Source organism: Wyeomyia smithii, chromosome 3, assembly GCF_029784165.1.
Source record: "Wyeomyia smithii strain HCP4-BCI-WySm-NY-G18 chromosome 3, ASM2978416v1, whole genome shotgun sequence".
Taxonomy (NCBI): domain Eukaryota; kingdom Metazoa; phylum Arthropoda; class Insecta; order Diptera; family Culicidae; genus Wyeomyia; species Wyeomyia smithii.
In genome coordinates this window covers 45,816,117-45,822,116 of record NC_073696.1, presented here as the reverse complement: position 1 = coordinate 45,822,116, position 6,000 = coordinate 45,816,117, and positions in this window count along the sequence as shown.

The following is a 6,000-nucleotide window of genomic DNA, read 5'->3' as shown; positions in this document are numbered from 1 at the left end:
GATTTAATCAAAAGTTCGATTTACAGTAAGAAAATTTGAACAGACCATTTCAATCTGACACTTTCTTTCAGTGTTATTTTTTCGCTAGCGCCAATATCACAACTACATCCATAAGAGTTCACCTTGGATCAGGGTTGCCACATTTATTTCTGTATTTTTGCTCGAAAATATCTGTGTTATCTGTTTCACGGGCTAAAAAATCTATATAAAAAATCTGTGTTCAGCATACTAAAAATGTTGGATGAAAATCTTCTTCCCTAAAGAATATATTGAAACAAATCACCATTTTTTGCTTTGGCCTAATTTTTTATTGGTTTCAAACTTATAATCAGGCGAGTTAATCAAATGTAGTAACTGAACACGATGTTGCGGGATCGGAGTAAACCATGAACGCGAACGGACGGGTTTTTTTTCTGTCAGTTTGGATATTAAAATTTTTTTAGAAAAAAGTGGTATAAATGCCATTTTCATTGGTGGATTATTTAGTTTATTCCTGCCCGGAGTTGTGGTTAATCAAGATCTTGAAATAGAGAAACAAAGTTTGGTGCGGTCATTTTTGTTTCTCTGGTCAGTGATACGCAAAGTATATCGTGGGAGTACGTGCAACGCGTTGCTAATCGCTAAGTTTTCTTAATTATTGCGTGTGAAAACAGTGAAAAAAACATGAAAAGTTGGTGTTAAATACGTTAATTGGCCTTGATTATTCTCGAATGTGCGTTTTGTGGAGAAAAAAAACGACTTCGTTGGACTTTGACCGGCGTAAAAAGAAACGGGAAAATAACTATCAGAAGAGAACAGTGCTCACTGGACACAGATAAAGCAGGATAAATCTGTTGCCGGTTTATTGAGATCATGGAATTTCCTTAATGCATATTTCTGTTAATAAGCTAAGTATATTTTTTCCTTAGTACTGAAAATCTGTTCAAAGTTTCATCCGCGATGGACGTTTGCCACGCGGGGGCTAGAAACATAGTAACAAAAATCTTTTTTTTTTGTTTTTATTTGGTGTAGACCAGTGACCCGGGGTTGCCAGCTATAATAAAAAGACTACGAACTTAAATTCAATCTGATGACTCTTGTTGGGCTCGTTTTATAATTAGTTTGGCTTTTGAAAAATGAGCTGTGAATGCATGACACTCTTACAAAACAAAATAGGCAGTTTTACAATATAGTTTAAAAATAGTTTGAAAATTCAATATCGCGCTCGACAAGTATTTGATCCCATCGTCTACCATGCCCTAACTGGTCGGTTACAGACATTTCACTTAGTTCTATGCTTTTATTTTATGACTTTTCTAGCTTTTGGACAATTGTAATACACGTAAACAATTTTTATTTAATTATACTGTAACCGTTTTGGTCGGGCTGACGATAGTCCACGACAACTAAATTTTGATTGCGATTGTTTTGGCATTTTGTTAATAAACTTAGCACTTTGTTTGGTTTGATATGCATATTTGCATTTTTCCTAGTTTTTAGGCTTTGGAGGCATGAAACTTTGCCAGTAGGTATCTTAGTTTATTTATTATAAGAGAGAACCGGTGCGAAACACCGTGTCCCTGCGCGTCTGCGTCGGTAGAAGGGAATAGTGCTGCCGTGCATAACGCTCCGGTGTAAACGCGTCTTCGGCTCGGGTTAGTTGAGCACATCTAAGGGTTTACAGAGTGTAGTGAATCGCTTTTTAAGAACAGACGAATGTCGTTAGTCGACCTGTTAAGCAGAAAGCCATATCTCCGGGTGACCGAATATCTACCGTTATAATTTTCGGTATAAAGAGGGTCCTTCACGAAGAAACGATAGAAGTGGCGAGACGTTAACGTGGACTCAACTCCAGTAGTTTTCGTAAAATCGTGTAGTCAGCTGAGATAAATCAATGGGAGATACGTTTCGGTAGTTGTATAAGGACTTCATAAACAGATGTCCGAATGTCACGTCGATACCTTCCATGAGTTCGTGTTTTCTACAGATAGATTATCAACGCGATGTAGTTTTCGGTATAACCTCTTGGAGGAAACAATAGAAGTGTCGAGACGTTAACGTGGATAGAGCTTTCGTAGCTCTCGTAACATTGTGTAGTCGGCTAAGATACACCAATGGGAGACTCTCTTCGGTAATTGCATGATGATTTGTTGAGGGAATGTTCGAATATTTTAGTCTGTATTAATTTAATCGCAGTTCCGGTATTCTCGCGTGCCCATTTTTCGGTGGTATATCAAACAGAACGAGTTCGAATCGCGTAATAATTTTCGCGGAGGTTAATATGAACTTGTAGGCGCGATATTTGCTATGAACCCGGTACCCGAATTCAGCGCATCGTTTACCAAAACGAAATCTGCTGCAAACCCTACCCTTTTCTCCAACATCCCAGTGATTTCTCGTGGAAGTGCAGAGGTGTTCTCGGCTTCCAATAGAGCGAGTATCACGTCAACATATTCCCATACACACTCCTTCTTTGACCTGCATTCGGGTGCGGCCGGCGCTGGTATTGCCTAACATAAAGATAAGATCACCAGTTTTTACACATTGAGGATGAATGTTAGTCCCAAACATCACCCATTGGTTCTCTGTGTAATTACAGCTGATCTGGCAATAACGGAGTAGCAACCGCGGGCGGTCAATCATGCTCATGCTCATGCTCATGTAGTAACTGAACACGATGTTGCTTATTTTTCTTTACGTGATGTTCATGCATGTTTTTGTTAATATAATTTTAGTAGCTCCCCGATCAGGAGAGCATAACTAAAAAATTACTAAATTCTATCAACGCGAGATACAAATAACATATTTTGATACAATTTTGTATTGTTCCATATAATTTTGATAACAAAATTGGATCTGGATGAGTTATAATAACAAAACCTGAAATGAAGTAGTTCTGAAACAAGTCTAACTAATGTTTCGTTTTCATCAAAACCTGTTGTTTCTAACAGTGTTTGTTATTATGTTGTTCTATATACTATCTTATTTTGTTAGAAAGCTGATACATTAGTTACAAGTTTTGATATGGGTTTGATACTAGTAGAATCATTTCTGTTATAATTTCTGTTATTTTAACACCTAACGGGATCAAATTGCAAACACCGCCTGTAAGGTTTTTCCTGTAACAAACTAACAGCTTCTGTTACATTTTTGTTTTTTCTTTCTGATCGGGTCCTGCTTGGTTAGCAACGTAGCTTTTAGCTTTTAAAACTGAGCTCATAAGCTTAGGGGCCATGAGATTTCTGGCTTCAGACTTGCTGTAATCATATATTGAAAATATGCGTTCTACAAAAGCCGAAGAATGTGGAATTATTGAAAAAAATCGCACAAATGATCTCAGTAACGGAAACATGAATTTACCATTCGGCATTGTGGCGTCCAACTACTCAGACCAAGTTAAGTCATCTGTTTCATCGAATCATCCGGTCAAAAAGTTTGTTCTTAGCGAGTAAAACTCGTTATTCATGTCTTGTCGATCAGTTACTGTTACGAATTTTGGAAATCAAATCATTTAAATTTTCCAATTTCACGAATGTTTAGAATTGAATAAAGCTACCGTTTTCACAACAGGATCGATAAAATCGAACAGCTTTGCAACTTGTTTCACAAATTTTAAATTGAAATCCCGTCCAAGCCCCATCCCCCTTCTTCTGCAACGATACTAACATAAACAGCATCAGGTTTTTTCACAAAGGTTTGAAAGTCGTTGAATTGAATTAAACCTTCCAAAAAAATGATTTCAGTTCGAATAGCAAAAGATTCTGTAAGATCTGTATTTTTGACAATATTCTGTAATTCTGTAATACAGATTCTGTATTGCTTTTTTAGTTCAAAAATCTGTAAAATACAGAAAAATCTGTTTATGTGGCATCCCTGCCTTGGATTCTCTTGGAATGACACACATTAACACCCCATTTGAATCGAACCAGCGCGCATGGGAGGTAAAGCAGAGAAAGAAAATAACCCACAAGTTTTTTCAATGCATTGCTTTTGCTAACTTGTCCGAATCAGGAACACCAGATGTGCTTTGCAAAATGCAGGTTTTCTGAGTTCGTGTGCAGAGTTTATTGACCTGCAGATGTGTGTAGTTTTTTCCTAGATTCTGCAGATTATTGTCAGAGTCGTCTTATATTTGCGCAGTCTTTCTCAAATTGTGTGCAAATTTTTGCCTGTAGATCGCAATTTTTTCAAATTGCGGTAGGTTTTTTTTCAGATGTAAAGAAAAAAATCGAAGATGAAACTAATTAAAAATAGGTTGCGTACGACTGTGGAGAATGAAAGGCAGTCAAACTTAGCATTTTTAAGTTTCGAGTACGAGTATACTGAAGGAGTTGAATGTTGATTATTTAATTAATAAGTTTTCTGCAAAACAACACGTAGGAAAAAATTTTATAACTTACTAACTTTTCAACAGCAAATAAATGTTTTTAACTCGTACGATAAAAAAAAAAGTTTTGTTTTATTTCGGGGCCCCCACTATAACTGGGCCCCGGGCCCCCACAATCGTAAATCCGGCCCTACTAGCAGGCGTTTGTTCAATCGAAAAGATGTTACTTAGAGGAGCATCTGTTAATGATGTAACTCAAAAAATTCCGTTCTAGAATCATCTTCGCGAAAGGTTTTTTTTCCTGTAGGATCCTATAACCACTGCTACCATTAGTTAGATATATTATGGTGTACTCCGCGTTACGAAAGCTTGCAGGGGCATGGTTACACTTTCCATATGAATCTTCATTTTCTGAAAAATGAAAACACATTTTTTCACATTGTAAAAAACGTCCTCTCGTAATTTAAAACCGTTTTCCATCAGGCAAATAGTCATGTTTTTTCCTGAATTAGGAACTCGATTACCCAGGTTCGCTTAAAATTGTAAACAATGTGTAAAGTAGCTAGCAAGTCCCATCACGTGTGCAGTCATTTAATTCTTGAAGATGGTGTGTTCAATTGGATTGTATTTAAAACAAATTTGTGTCGCTGGAAAACGGTATTGGTTATCACAGCAATTATAATCTCGCGAACGGCACACGCGATGAGATTTACTTGCTACTAAGAGAGCATGCATAAATCATCTTATCAAAAAACATAGGTACATTGTACCATAAATGAACAAGAAAAGTTAAGAGAATATTAAAAATGACCGTAAACAGACAAAGCAGTGAAAAAAAGAACAATTAGAATAAATACATTTTTTTGTTTAGTTTCATATTTGCTACGTAGCTTGGCTTGATCCCCTACGCTCCCTCTCTCCAAATATCGTCACAAAACTGCTAGTCGTTGCATGTTCGAGTTCGGGGTCGGGAGAAGACTGTTATTATCAGTAGGATCATAACACTAACCTTACAATTGTGCTGTAGTAGGGGGAATAGGGGCATAATGAGCACCCTAACTTGGTTACTGATTTAAGCATGAAAAACGACAAAATTTTTAAGCTGTCTCCAGTGTAAAACTTGAATTAACTATCTACAGTGGGTCCAAAAAGTATTCGTCTAGATGAAAATTTCCTGAAAAAGCTAGAGACTGAAGCTTGATTGTTACTAGAAAAGAAAACCAATCGTAATTTTGGGTCGCAAATCAATCAATTCATATTTATTCTTTGAAACTTACAAAAAAACCATAACCATAAATGTAACAAGGGTGACATTTCATTATAATTCATTTTACGTGTGCTCAAAAAGTATTCGTCTACTTAAGAAATTTACCATTTGAAGAGTTCATACAAGAGTTAAACTTCTTTACCGACGAATAAGCCCTCTGGCAGTATCTAGCCGAATGATATATTGACAGATCATAGTATTTTGTTGTTTTTACTGTAATTGAAGTGTAAATTAAGAGACATCATGGGTCGGAAAGGTAAAGAGACGAGTTCTGAAGAGAGGAAACTAATTATACGCCTGCATAATGAATGCAAGTCATCTTACGAGATAGCGAGACTTGTAGGTTATTAATCGCTTTAGCATTACAAAAACACTGCAAAACAAACAACGGAGCGGTCGTCCTCGATCGTTAACTGAGCAGGATGAG